We start from the raw sequence: 15,937 nt of genomic DNA, 5'->3' as shown, positions 1-15,937 counted from the left end.
GGATAATCCGTCGATGTGTCTCCGGGGAAGAATGCAATCAGATTCTTCTCCAATGTCATCTTGGTCCCACTGGTGGACATTTCGGACCCCAAGTCACGGGGAGAAAAGTCTATGAGGCCGGTTTTTATTGGCCTACCATCTTCAAGGATGCTCACCAAGTATGTAAATCATGCGATTCTTGCCAAAGGGCAGGAAAAATTAGTCAGAAAGATGAAATGCCTCAAAACATAATCCAAGTTTGTGAGGTTTTCGACATTTGGGGCATTGATTTCATGGGACCATTCCCAAAATCTAATTCCAACCAATACATACTCGTTGCAGTTGACTACGTGTCAAAATGGGCGGAGGCAAAGGCTCTCCCCACAAACGATGCACGAGTTGTTATAATTTTTCTTAAAGAGCTTTTTGCCCGATTTGGTACCCCGAAATCATTAATTAGTGACCGTGGTACCCATTTTTGCAACACCCAATTGGAAAAGGTGTTGAAACGATATGGGGTAACCCATAAAATTTCTACATCTTATCACCCACAAACAAGTGGGCAAGTTGAAAACACGAATCGGGCATTGAAAAGGATCCTTGAGAAAACAGTTGGATCAAATCCTAAGGTGTGGTCAACAAAGCTTGACGATGCTTTGTGGGCGTTTAGAACCGCCTACAAAATTTCTATTGGAACCACACCTTACCGCCTAGTCTATGGGAAGGCATGTCATCTCCCTTTGGAGATAGAGCACAAATCACATTGGGCTCTTAAGACATGTAATCTCGATCTTACGGAAGCGGGAAACCTTCGTCTAAACCAACTTAATGAGTTGGATGAGTTGAGACAAAATGCCTATGAAAACTCACACATTTACAAGGAAAAGACCAAAGTTTGGCACGATAACCGTCTCAAGAATCCAAAAGATTTTAAAGAGGGTGATCGTGTTTTGTTATTTAACTCACGATTTAATCTTTTCCCAGGAAAACTTAAGTCCCGATGGATGGGACCATTTGTGGTTAATAAGGTTTTTCCATATGGAACGGTGGAGTTAAGAAACGCAAAAGGTGACACGTTTAAGGTAAACGGGCACAGGGTCAAACTATATGTTGATGGACCCATGAACATTGAAGATGAGGTCAACCTCATCTTCGACCCAAAGCTACCTAAGTTTGGGGGAAGAGTCGAGTGAAGCGACTCAAATTTTAAACCTTCACGAATGGTAGAATTAGGATTGCGTGATTTTGAGTGATTCTGTGTGATTTTTACTTCTGTGATTACCTTAAAGTTACCAACTAAAGCTAAACTGATCAAAAGTGAAAAAACAGTGAAGAACACATGGTGCGCGCCGCGCACCCTTGTTTGTGCGCCCCGCGCACACCACTGAATTCATTATATCGGGAAAAATTTTGATCAGCAAGCTTCCTGAGTTAGTCTCTGGTACACTCCGCGCAAAACCAAAAAGAAAAACACCGTGCAAGCTTGTGCGCACCGCGCACACTTCTGTGTGCGCTCCGCGCACCCCTCCGTTCAGCTACTTATTGGTTCAATTATTGTGGGGCCCACTTTTAATTCTCAACCACAAAAACCCCAACCCCGATTTCTGCCATTTTTCATCCCCAAATTCTGCATCTATCTCTTCCAAACTCAAAAACCTACCAAACCCTAACCAATTTTCATCCAATCTTCACCAAATCTCTTCCATTTTCAAGCAAATTCAAGATGAGGAGAGTATGTTCATGTTCTTCTACTTTTTATTCTTTTTAATACATCAATTTTAATCTCTTAAATTCGAATTTGTTGAAGAATTTAAGTGGATTTTCTTTAAATTCATGATTTTTGTGAACATTAACATGCTATAATTATTATGTACACCTTGTATGCCTTAAAATTGAGATTCCATTGTATTTTTATGATATTCTTATGAATCTAGGGTTTACATGCCAATAGAATTGCTAGCTTGATAATGTGTTAAGGATAGTTTGTAATTAGTAATTGTGGGTTGATTGAAGATGATTTTGGATGTTTTATGAGTCTTGTTATCTTGAATAAAAGTCTCAAAGTTGGAATGCTAACATGAATTGAATGAAAAAAAAAAATTTGATAATGTAAGCATGAAAAACTTTAGTGTTCCACTTAAGTATGCTTGTTGTGATATGATTAATAGATTTTTGGGTAACAATAACATGATGAGTTAAATTGTGCTTAAGGATTATGTTCAAATTTGATTTCTATAATGCTATACTAGTCATGATAATCTTTGCTCTTAAAATGATTTATTTGCTTGAAGGATTAACATAACTATTGCTATATGTATCTTTGAACATGTATTTTGATTTAACCTAACACTAACAAGGTATTATTTCTATATGCCTTTTTGTTTTGGTGATGTTTCTTATGTATAGACAAGGTCATCTAGTCAAGCGGCCCAACAAGGACAAGGTTCAAACCAAGGAAGACAACAAGCACCCGTACCGGATCAAAATGATCCTGCTGTTTAGTTAGCTTATGTCCGGGATCATGAGGACTACGCGGAAGAATATGAATGGGTGGTAAGGAAAAAGTGTGAGGCCACTTGGTATTTTGACCCGGAACCATTGGTTCAAGCAAGAGAGTACAATAGAGTCGCACGAATGTTAGAGGTGAAACACCAATTGTCATCCGGACAAGAAATCACAATTCGGGCATGGGAACGGGTTATGCAGATAAATGAAACCATTTACCCCGAGTTGTGTAAGGAATTCATCGCAACTCTGAACTTTCAATGCATTTTAAATCTGAGAGGGCAGGATTTTATGAGGTTTAGATTGGGAGGTTTGGCTCGATCAATGAGCCAAATCAATTTAGCTCCTGCTTTGGACATATATAATGAGCTAGATGACGATCAATTGGACGCATATCTCCAACAGACAGAGTATTACGATTCCAGCTACAATCCCAGAATTTTTTGGAGCGACATAAGTAATTACCAATTCGCTGCTAGTCGAAGCACATTCACAAAAATACATCATCAAGAGGCGAAGTTAATTCAGAGGTTGGTTTCTTGCACATTCAATGCAAGAAGGGAAGGAAACAACAAGGTAACGAGGCTAGACATTTTTCTGATGGACAAAATCTACAATAAAAGTCCAGTTGATATTCCAACCACAGTGGCAAAATATCTAAACGAAACAGGGACAAGAAATATAAACCCTATTGTAGGTGGTCACTGATGAAGTGCGAGGTGTATACAAAATAGCTTATATTTTACTAGGAAAATACTATTAAATACGATACAATTTTACACAAGATATTTATTTATTTATAGAATGGATATACTTAAACCTTGCTACAACACTTATAGGCAGTGTACCTAATCGTACAGTAGTGTAGTTTTTAGTAAGTCCGGTTCGTTCCACAGGGAAATCTTTAAACAAAGCTCAACGCTATATTAGTTTACTTTTATAAAAATACAAATATATATATAAGTAATATTATTATTATAAAGGGGGGGTTTTTACCGTTTAATGACCGGTTTGTCGATTTTAAAACTTTAGTCGCAGTTAAAACCTAATGTAAAATATAAAATAAATACAAGACTTTAAATTAAAGCGTAAAGTAAATAACGATAATGAAATTGCGAATAATAAAAATGCGATAAAATTAAATTGCGATAATTAAAAGGTACGATAATTAAAAGTGCGATTAAATAAAATAACAATAAATAAAAGTGCGATAATTAGAAGTGCAATTAAATATAAAATAAAGGAAATTAAATATGAAATAAAAGAATTATGCTTATTTAAACTTCCGTAATCATGATGTTTGACGTGTTGATTTTAGTTTTATGCCCATGGGTTAATTGTCCTTTGTCCTGGATTATTCAATATGTCCGTCTGGTTTTTGTCCATAACAGTCCATCAGTCATAAATATAAATTGCAAGTGTCCTTGTCAAATTATTATTATACCCGAAGATAAATATTCCAACTAATTGGGGATTCGAATTGTAACAAGGTTTTAATACTTTGTTTAATGAGTACACCAGGTTATCGACTGCGTGTAAACCAAGGTTTTACTACTTTGTTAACAATTACACCAATTACCCTTGAATGTAATTTCACCCCTGTTTCAATTATTCTAGTGGCTATTAATCCATTCCCGTGTCCGGTTAAATGAACGATTATTCGTACATATAAATACCCTGCCCATCGTGTCCGATTGAGTGTATATGGTAGTTTATAGGGACGCCCAATTGTAAATCTTTATATTAACATTAACAAACTTTCATTTAGTTAAACAAATATAAAGCCCATTAATAGCCCATAGTCTAGTTTCCACAAGTGTCGTTCTTTTGTCCAAACCCCAATTATGGTACAAAGCCCAATTACCCAATTTTAGTAATTAGCCCAACATCATGATTACTTCGTTTTAAATAAGCATAATAATAACTTAGCTACGAGACATTAATATAAAAAGGTTGAACATAACTTACAATGATTAAAAATAGCGTAGCGTTACACGGACAGAATTTCGACTTACACCCTTACAACATTCGCTAACATACCCTTATTATTAGAATTATAATTAAAATTAAAATATAAATTATAAATATAAATATATTACGTATATATTGAGAGAGATTGAGAAATAAGATGTTAAATTCGATCAGAATTCGGTTGGCTTTATAGCCAGAAGTGAAATTTGGGGCTCCGCGACTCGCGGCAAAATGGCCTTACAACTCCGCGAGTCGCGGAGAGGTATTTACAGTTCACACCCTTGGAGTTTCTGGCTGCCGACGGTTTTTAATATATATATATAATATATATATAATTAATATAATTAATTATATATTATATTATATTTATATACATAGTTAACTTGTAATTTTTAGTCCGTTGCGTCGAGCGTTAAGAGTTGACTCTGGTCCCGGTTCCGGATTTTCGAACGTCCTTGCGTACAATTTAATATCTTGTACTTTGCGTTTTGAATCTTGTACTCTTGTGATTTCGAGACGTTTCTTATCAATAATTGGAACCTTTTTGATTGTCTTTTGTACTTTTGAGCTTTTTGGTCGTTTGCGTCTTCAATTCGTCGAATCTGTCTTTTGTCTTCACCTTTTATTATTTAAACGAATATCACTTGTAAATAGAACAATTGCAACTAAAAGCTTGTCTTTCTTGAGGAATAATGCTATGAAATATATGTTCGTTTTTAGCATTATCAAATATTCCCACACTTGAGCGTTGCTTGTCCTCAAGCAATATTGTCTTGAAATACTAGAATCACTTCTTTATTCTTCACACTTTGTACATCAGTGATTTCTATATGGCGGTATAAACAATGGTAGTAACGATATGGTTTACAGTCCCACATGACTATAAAAATTTAGATCCATTAAGGAAATTGGATCTTTATGAAAACATTTGATCTTTTGAAATCTAGTTTTTACCCTAGATAAGTTTTCCGGAATAACCCTTTACCGGTGTTTGCAAAATATTTTTGTGGGTTTGGTGGGTTTCAGATTTGAAATTTTTAGCTCAAAACTTGCGGTTTTGTGTCACCCACTTGCTAACCTTGTATTTGGAAAGCAACACGTCCAGTTTACTTGTTCCGTATATTACCTTTCGGCAAACTACCGTCCGGTTGTAAAGGAAAGCGTTGAACAAGCAACTGTTAAGGCAATGTCCCGTGACATGCTTTTGATTATGGTCTATAACGTGTCGGACGCAATTACTATCCTTGGTAGGAGCAATAGTAAAGCTCACCCTTATAATTTTTTCGGTCTGGCACAAGGTCCTGTCTTTGACCATGCTATGCAACCACCGTTCTTACGGTTGACACCCGATTTGGTTCAGGTGACCTAATGAATTCCAGGTGAATTCCTAGGATTTTACGTTCAATGGTAATGAACGCATTGAAAATAGGGTTTTCAGAAAACAAATCGGTTTGTATTTTTGATCAAAATATTTTCTCGTTTAAGCTCGAGTTTAGATATCATTGAATTCCATGAGTTTGTAATTCTCAATCTTTAAGGTCAATCTCTAGGATTGAGTAATATCAGTCTTAAAAGCTGATTTTTAATCTTTAAGGAGATTATCCTTTCTGGGGATCTGATTCATTAGTCTTATCCAGCTAATTTGCACGGTGCCTCCCCATTGTACGAGATAAATCCTTCTCATGGTTAGGATAAATCTGACCACTTGGCGACCCTGTTTAATGCTGAGGTCCGTGGATTTCCTGCTGATTTTAGTGATGACTTTTCTAGATTTTTCGTCAACCTACAGCTGGTCTGGACGACAACTTCATGACCTAAATCAAGAAGCGCGTGTCTTTTTCGGAAGACTTTACTTCCTTTTAATGATGGAATTGATTCATCGTGTAGATCCATCTCTTCTTTTCTTTCATCGGGTAAAACAGTTTAGTTTAGTCCAAAGCAAAAGTATTTTCAGTTATTTGTTACAAATATATGTGACATATGTTTAAAATAACTTGGTAAATTTTCCCACACTTGGCTTTTTATTTTTCTTTTTATCGTCCTCTATTCCATTTTAAATGAATTTTGACGTTTTAGTTTGTTTCTCAATTTATGTCCTTTTTGAGGTAACAATAATTTCGGTGTTAAAACCTAGTTTTATCGTTCATAAATATGTATAAACATGATTTTGAATTCATTTAATTGAAAATTTTGAAAAATTTTACTAGAATTGGGTAGTCAGTATATAAGACCAGGGCTGTTCTTTATTATCAGAGAGCACTAGATTCTAATACAACTACTGCTTTACTAGTATTTTTAATGGTAACCAAGTGTTTAATATAAAAATTTTAAAATCCGAAAGAATTTAATCCCTTCCCACACTTAAGATCTTGCAATGCCCTCATTTGCAAGAAATCAGTAACAATTTAAATTATTGAGGGTGATTTGTGTGAAAATGATTAAATTTTTACCAAAGTTTCCAAATATATTAGCGTTTGTTTGCTGAATGATAAATGGTGCACATCATTTGTTCATCCCGTCTTGTTGTTATTTCACATACATTTTGCATCATTGTCGTCAAAATTACTTGCTTTTGCTGAACTTAATGCCAGTCTTTGAAAATGCGTTGTTTTACCCTGTTGTGTACATAAGATAAACTGCAAACATATATACATATTTTTGAAGTTTGGTTTATTACCCCACATTCAAAAATTATTAAAATCTAAGAATAAAAGTTAGATAATTATAAAAATGATTACAATATTAACAAAAGTATTAAACATATCAATAATTACAAATTACAAAATAAAAAATAAATAAATAAACTAAGGATGATATTGGTACCAATAGGGGTTCCAGGCATACCCATACGTGCTATAGAATGCTTCGGCAGGATCATACGTAGGATATGGTGGCTGCATCTCTATCGACCAAGGAGGGAAGACGGGTTTCGGTGTAGGAATATAGTTTCTACCTATATGTTGGCAATGCGCTATGATCTGGTTCTGATGAACTTGCCAATCTTCAAATGCTCTCTGTCTAGCATTTTCGTATTCCTGAGAAGCTATAAACCTATGCATTTCTTGCATCTCATTCCCCCCTCCTACATTACCTTGTTCCTGGTTTCTCTCTACCTGTGGATGTCTACCATTGTATCGTACTGCGGCGTTATTTCGCCGCTTCAAAACTTTAGCACCATGGTATACATTTAAACCTATAGTGTCGCGGGGTTCCGGCTCTTCTACTAATAATCCCCCCCGACTTATATCCACACCGAGATATTCACCAATCAAAGTAATAAAAATACCACCTCCTATTATGCTATGTGGACGCATCCCTCGAACCATAGCTGATAAATAATAACCCACACAATATGGTATACTTACAGCGCTGTGTGGGTCTCGAATACACATATGGTAAAACAAATCTTGTTCATTTACCTTTTCTTTGTTTTTACCCCTTTGTGTAATCGAATTAGCTAAAAACCTATGTATTACTCTTAATTCGGCTCTATCTATATCCAAATAAGAGTAGTTTCCCCCTTTGAAACGGTGATGGCTTGTCATTTGACTCCACACACCGTGTGTATCAAAATTCTCATCTATCTTTCTACCGTTTAGTATCAATCCTCTACAATCGGCAGACGCTAATTCCTCAGGCGTGTATATACGTAAAGCCTGAGCCATGTCCAGTAAAGACATGTGGCGCATCGAACCGCCTAACAAAAATCTAATAAAAGAACGATCGGTTAAACTAGCTACCCGATCATTCAACTCTATACTACATAACAACTCTTCACACCATACTTTATATACAGGTCTGCGTATGGTGAATAAACATATCCAGTCATTAAAAGAAGAATTACCATACCTCTGTACCAGTAATTCCCTAATTGGCCCGGCCAATTCTACAGCTTCCAAGGGTCCCCATTCTATGACCCTTGGTACCTCAACAACCTTGGAGTGAAGAGTATGCAAACCCCGTTGATATTTTGGATAATCTATCCAAAGTCTGTCAAATCTCAGGTTCGGGTGCAACTGTTCCAAGTGCATATCTGAAAAGGTCATGACTGGATGAGGTACATCCTGCTTGTAGTAGTTATCTACCTCCTGTTGTTCCAAGTTCTCAGCAGGAGCATGGCGGGCTTGGGATGAAGATTCACCCCTTTCATTCTGCAAAACACATCAAACACAAATTTTGTGCATCCAAATATGCATTAGTGTCAGCAAAATCATCAATCAAAATAATTACAATGACATTATCAATTTATATCAAACTTAAGCTCATTTTCACATTTTTATCAAATCTACACTTTTTCAAATAAGCATATACGAAAATTTTCGCCAAGTTCATAAGCATTCAACTCAAATAACATGTCAAAATAATCATTACTAGCAAATAAACAAGTCTCAAATGGCATTATCTTTCAAAAATCAAGTTCATGAATTTTGGACTTGAAAAAGTCCACTTTAATTCTCAAAATCATGTTTAGGCTCAAAGTTTGGATCATTTAACTACCTAGACATGTTACACTACTAATTTAGCAACAATTCATGACAAAAATCGGCCATAACCTGTTTATATCAAAAAGCCCCAAATTGCTCAAGAACACAAACCCTAGATTATTCAAAATTTGAAGTTTAAGGCTTCTAATCATGTTAAACAGCATCAATCTAGGTTATACAAGCATAATACATAAACAATTTAAGTCTAATTACACTAAAAAGCATCAAAATCAAATTGGGTAAAAATAGCTCAAGAACACTAAAATTCGAATTAAATGGTGTTTAGGTGTAGAAATTTACCGTTTTTCTTGAGTAGTTCTTAGATATCATCCTTCTCAACATGATTTTAGCAAAAAATTTGGTGATTAACGGTTAAAAATTGAGATTTTTGGGGGTGATTTTCGCAGTATTTCGGGGTCTTTTTTCGCAGTATTTGGGTGTTTATGTGTGTGGGTGAGTGAACTGATCGTGCAGCTGGTTATATTTTTTTTCTGTAATTTTGTCCCTCCGCGAGTCGCGGAGGTTTTGTACTGAAAACTCCGCGAGTCGCGGAGTTTACCCTTTTTTTTTTTTTTTTTTTTTTTTTTTTAATTTTTTTTTTTTTTTTTATCTTTAACTTATAAAACAATTAAGAAATTAATTTTAAAATTTTGTTTCCCTTGTTATTTAGGACGAGGTCGTTTCGGATCGATGTCCTAGTCCGTCCCTCGACAAAATTTTAAAATTTGTCTTTTTGTAGCGATTGTTTTAAAAGCTAAGATTTTTGGGTTTTTTAATGTTTTTGGCATACTTTAAATCAATAAGATTAAAAATAATGATAATAAAAGTTCTCGTCCCTCCCTCGGGTAAAGCAATTTCGGTTCAAAGACCTAGTCTTTAACTTACGACGAATTTTAAAAATCATATTCTTAACTTAATGAGATAAAGTAAATTTTTGTTTTTAAATTCACACAACTTAAATATAAAATTCAAAATTAATAATTAAAAATTAAAAATTCACACCAAACTTAAAATTTGAAATGCATAAAATTAAAATTCATATTTTAAAAATTAAAAATTCACACCAAACTTAATTTAAAAATTCATATTATAAATTCACACCAAACTTATATTAATTTTTCAAATATTTACAATTTTAAAAATATTGTTTTTACAAAGTTTACAATATTAATTTAAGATTTAAATATTAAGATTAAAAACATAATAAAATTAAATTAAAAATCTTTTTGTCTTTTTATCCCACTTTAATCAATCAAATATTATCAAAAATATGCGCCCCTCTTTTCGGTAAAGTAATTTCGGTTCCAAGACCTAATTTAACTCATGACGAATTTTTGAAATATTTTGGGTTGATTGATTAAAGATATTTATACCTTAAGAATAAACGTTAAATTTCGCAGTGATGTAATAAATTTTTGAAGGATATCAATAATTTCGGTCGCCAAACCTAATTTTATTTAATACCAATTTAATACTTTTTAGCGAACAAATTAGCGTTTATTATCAAAAGGTTAAAAATAAAAATAAAAATAAAAACTGTACAGACATACCTGTGAAATAGATTTCTTAGTTATATGATCTATTATATTCATAAGATAGTCGGTTTAATTGGTCTTCCATGGCTGCATAGGCGTAACCTCGAGCATTCATTGTCTTTTCTTCTAAACATATGAACGGTCCGTCTCTGCATAAAGTAACAAATTCGGTATTTGAATAAGTTTGATTATTTGAACATTTACCTCCATGTGACCATTTTCCGCATTTGTGACATTTTTCTAGGTGTCGTGCTCTTCTTTTCGCTGCGGATTTTGATTTTCCTTTACCAAATTGTAACTTATTATCTTCGCATCTGGATCCTTTTCTAACTCCGTCCATTCTTTCTCTGATTACTGATACTAATTCACTCGGTAGTATGTCATTATTTCTTTTAGTGATCAAAGCGTGTAGCATTAGACCATGGTTTAGTTCACAGGCAGTCTTCATTTCGTAAAAACCTAAAAAAAATAAAAATTCAGAATGGGGGGAGAAGACTAGTTCTTTAGGGTCTGCTAGGGAAAGACCATACGTGTTCCATTTTCGAGAACTACACGAAAACAGACAATCTAACTCTAACAGAAATACATATTATCCTTTAAAGACTTGATTCTCCCCACACTTAGTTAGCTGTGGTGTCGAAATTGTGATTAACTTCGTTGTCGACTTCCATCGGACCATGTATGTAATGTTTAACTCTGTGACCATTAACTTTGAATTCAATCCCATTTGAATTTATTAATTCTATCGTTCCGTATGGGAAAACTCTTTTGACTATGAATGGTCCAGACCATCTTGACTTCAATTTTCCAGGAAATAGCTTGAATCGTGAATTGAAAAGAAGAACTCTGTCTCCTTCTTTAAATTCCCTTGAACTTCTGATTCTTTTATCATGCCATTTCTTCGTTCTTTCTTTATAGATTAACGAATTTTCGTATGCTTCATGTCTTAATTCTTCTAATTCGTTTAGTTGACTTAATCGTAGACGTCCGGCTTCATGTAAATCAAGATTACATGTCTTCAAAGCCCAAAATGCTTTGTGTTCAATTTCTACTGGAAGATAACACGCTTTTCCATAAACAAGTCTAAAAGGTGTGGTTCCAATTGGAGTTTTGTAGGCTGTTCTAAAAGCCCAGAGTGCATCCTCCAATTTAATGGACCATTCCTTCGGATTTGATCCTACGGTTTTCTCTAGAATACGTTTTAAAGCTCGGTTGGTATTTTCAACTTGTCCACTTGTTTGTGGATGATATGCGGTGGAGATTTTATGAGTTACTCCATATCTTTTAAGAACTTTCTCAAGTTGATTATTACAGAAATGAGTACCCCGATCACTTATTAAAGCTTTCGGTGTTCCAAACCTTGCAAAAAGACGTTTTAAAAAGTTGACTACAACTCGTGCATCGTTAGTTGGGAGAGCTTGTGCTTCCGCCCATTTAGATACATAATCAATGGCTACGAGTATATATAGATTATTATGAGATTTTGGAAATGGACCCATAAAGTCAATACCCCAAATGTCAAATACTTCACATACTTGGATGACATTTTGTGGCATTTCATCACGTTGACTTATTTTTCCGGCCCTTTGACATGCATCACAGGATTTGCAAAGAAGGTGTGCGTCTTTGTAAATTGTAGGCCAATAGAATCCAGCTTCATAAACTTTTCTTGCTGTTAGTTGAGGCCCATAATGCCCTCCTGTTGGTCCTGTGTGACAATGGTTTAAAATTTTACTAGCTTCATCTCCAAATACACATCGGCGTATTATTCCATCGGGACAACTTTTAAACAGATGTGGATCTTCCCAGAAATAGTGTTTTATATCACTGAAGAATTTCTTTCGTCTTTGGTACGATAATCCTTTTTCAAGGAATCCACAAACTAAGTAGTTTGCATAGTCTGCAAACCATGGGATTTCTTTATAATCTATCTTCAATAGATATTCATCAGGAAAGTTGTCTTGTATGGCCGATTCATTCAGAACTTCTAATTCGGGATTTTCAAGACGAGAAAGATGATCAGCGGCGAGATTTTCTGCTCCTCTTTTATCTCGGATTTCAATATCAAACTCTTGTAAGAGTAAGATCCAACGGATTAATCTTGGTTTAGCATCTTGTTTTGAAAATAGGTATTTAAGAGCAGAATGGTCGGTATAGACCACCGTTTTTGCTAGAACGAGATATGATCGAAATTTGTCAAAAGCAAAGACAATAGCAAGGAGTTCTTTTTCAGTAGTTGTATAGTTTGTTTGTGCTCCTTGTAACGTCTTACTAGCATAATATATAGGTTGAAATCGTTTTTCAATCCTTTGTCCTAAAACGGCTCCCATTGCAAAATCACTTGCATCGCACATTAGTTCAAATGGTAGATTCCAATTTGGTGTTATCATGATCGGCGCATTAGTTAGTTTTTCTTTAAGAATATTAAAAGATTTGATACATTCATCTGAAAAGATGAATGGCGCATCCTTTTCTAGGAGTTTATTCATAGGAGTGGCAATTTTAGAAAAATCTTTTATGAAACGTCGGTAAAAACCGGCATGCCCTAGAAAACTCCTAACTCCTCTAACATTGGTGGGATGTGGAAGTTTAGCAATTACATCTACTTTAGCTCTATCCACTTCAATTCCTTCTTTTGAAATTTTATGTCCAAGAACGATGCCTTCTTTAACCATGAAATGGCATTTCTCCCAATTAAGTACTAGATTTGATTTTTCGCATCTAATTAGCATTCGTTCTAGATTAACTAGACATGATTTAAATGTATCACCGAAGACTGAAAAGTCATCCATGAATACCTCCATGCATTCTTCTATCATGTCGTGAAAAATCGCCATCATACACCTTTGAAAGGTTGCAGGGGCGTTACAAAGTCCAAATGGCATTCTTTTGTAAGCAAAAGTACCATAAGGGCACGTGAATGTGGTTTTCTCTTGGTCCTCGGGTGCTATTGGAATTTGAAAATATCCGGAAAATCCATCTAGAAAACAATAGTAACTATTTCTGGCTAATCTTTCCAACATTTGATCTATGAAAGGTAAGGGAAAGTGATCTTTTCTGGTGGCGTCATTTAATTTTCTATAATCAATACATACACGCCATCCTGTTACAGTCCTAGTAGGAATAAGCTCATTTTTCTCATTTGTAATGACAGTCATGCCACCCTTCTTAGGTACGCATTGAACTGGGCTTACCCATGGACTATCAGAAATTGGATATATTAAACCTGCATCTAGCAGTTTAATAATCTCTTTCTTAACTACATCTTGCATATTAGGATTTAGTCTTCGTTGGCGTTGCACATACGTTTTATGACCTTCTTCCATAAGGATTTTATGTGTGCAATACGAAGGACTTATTCCTTTAATATCATGAATCTTCCATGCAATGGCTGGTTTATGAGCTTTCAACACAGAAATGAGTTGTGATTTCTCATTTTCAGTAAGAGAAGACGATATTATTACAGGTAATTCAGATTCACTATGTAAATAAGCATATTCCAAATGGTTTGGAAGTGGCTTTAACTCTAATTTCGGAGGTTCTTCTATTGATGATTTATATCGATATCTGTCTTCTTCTTTTAGCATTTGAATTTCTTCTGTTGTTGGTTCATATCCATTAGCTATAAGTGTAGCTAACATTTCAGCTTCATCAATTGGTTCATTTCCTTCTCCTAAAGAACATTCTCCTGTTCCTTGTAATTCTGGAAATTCTTCTAATAATTCTGCATGTGCATCTATAGTTTGAATATAATAACATGTATCATCTGCAGATTGTGGTTGTTGCATTGCTCTATCAACTGAAAAGGTAACACTCTCATCCTCTATACTTAGGGTCAGTTTCTTACCGAACACGTCTATCATTGCTTTAGCCGTGTTTAAGAATGGTCTTCCTAATATGAGAGGAACTTGAGAATCTTCTTCCATGTCCAAAACAACAAAATCTACTGGAAATACTAAAGTACCAACTTTAACTAGCATGTTCTCCATTATCCCTCTAGGATATTTTATTGATCTATCGGCTAGTTGTATGCTTATTCTGGTTGGTTTCAATTCTCCAAGGTCTAGTTTAGCGTATAGTGAATACGGCATTAGATTTATACTAGCACCTAAGTCTGCCAATGCTTCTATTGAACTAAGACTACCCAGAAAACATGGAATTGTGAAACTTCCTGGATCAGATAGTTTTTCTGGTATCTTATTCAACAGCACTGCTGAACAATTAGCATTCATAGTAACAGCCGAGAGTTCTTCCATTTTCTTTCTATTCGTGATTAGATCTTTCAAGAATTTAGCATACCTTGGCATTCCTGAAATCACATCAATGAAAGGAAGATTTACATTTATCTGTTTAAACATATCCAAGAATTTGGATTGCTCGGCTTCAAGTTTTTCTTTCTTCATTTTACTCGGATAAGGAAGTGGTGGTTGATATGGTTTAACATAAGGTTTAGCCTTAACTGTGTTATCTTTATTAACCTTTTCAACTACCGGTTCTTTTTCCTTATCTTGATCAGGTTGTGGTTCTTGTGGAGTAGGAATAGTTTCATCAGAAGTTACAGGTATTTCAGGTGGTTTCAGTGTTGTACCACTTCTTGTGGTAATAGCTTTAGCTGTTTCATTCCGGGGGTTAGCGTTTGTATCGCTCGGTAGACTTCCCGATTTTCTTTCACCTATTAACCTTGCTAGGTTACTTACTTCTTGTTCCAGATTTTGAATAGAAGCTTGTTGATTTCTAAATGCTTGAGCATTTTGTTCATTGGTTTGTTTTTGAGATGTGAAAAACTGCGTTTGAGTTTCAACTAGCTTCGTTATCATATCTTCTAAATTCGGCTTTTTATCATCGGTTTGTTGTGGTGGTTTGTTTTGAAAATTAGGTCTTTGCTGATTGTAAGTATTATTGGATACTTGTTGATTGCTAGGACCTTGTTGGTTGTTGTATGGAATATTTCGGTTATAATTCTGGTTTTGATTGTAAATCGGTCTTGGCGGTTGATAATTATTCTGATAATTATTTCCAGGCCTTTGGTTTATGTATGAAATATTCTCTCTTTGTTCCATTGTTAATTCAATACTGAGACAATCTTTTGTCAAATGTGGTCCTCCACACTGCTCACAACTAATTCGTATAGAGTGAATATCCTTAGTCATCTTTTCCATTCGTCTCTCGAAAGCATCTATCTTTGCGGAAATGGAATCTAAGTCATGGCTAGAATCGGCTCTAGCTGCTTTAGATGATCTAATGATATCTTTTTCTTGGTGCCACTCATGTGAGTGGGAAGCAGTGTTATCAATAATTTTGTAAGCATCAGTTTCGGTTTTCTTCATAATAGAACCACCAGCTGCTATATCTATGTCTTTTCTTGTAGTGATGTCGCATCCTTGGTAGAATATTTGTACTATTTGACAGGTGTCTAAACCATGTTGCGGACATCCTCTTAGTAACTTTCCATATCTTGTCCAC

This window comes from Rutidosis leptorrhynchoides, chromosome 3 (genome assembly GCF_046630445.1).
Source record: "Rutidosis leptorrhynchoides isolate AG116_Rl617_1_P2 chromosome 3, CSIRO_AGI_Rlap_v1, whole genome shotgun sequence".
Lineage (NCBI taxonomy): Eukaryota > Viridiplantae > Streptophyta > Magnoliopsida > Asterales > Asteraceae > Rutidosis > Rutidosis leptorrhynchoides.
The sequence above is the reverse complement of the archived record's forward strand: the minus strand, read 5'-3'. Positions refer to the sequence as shown.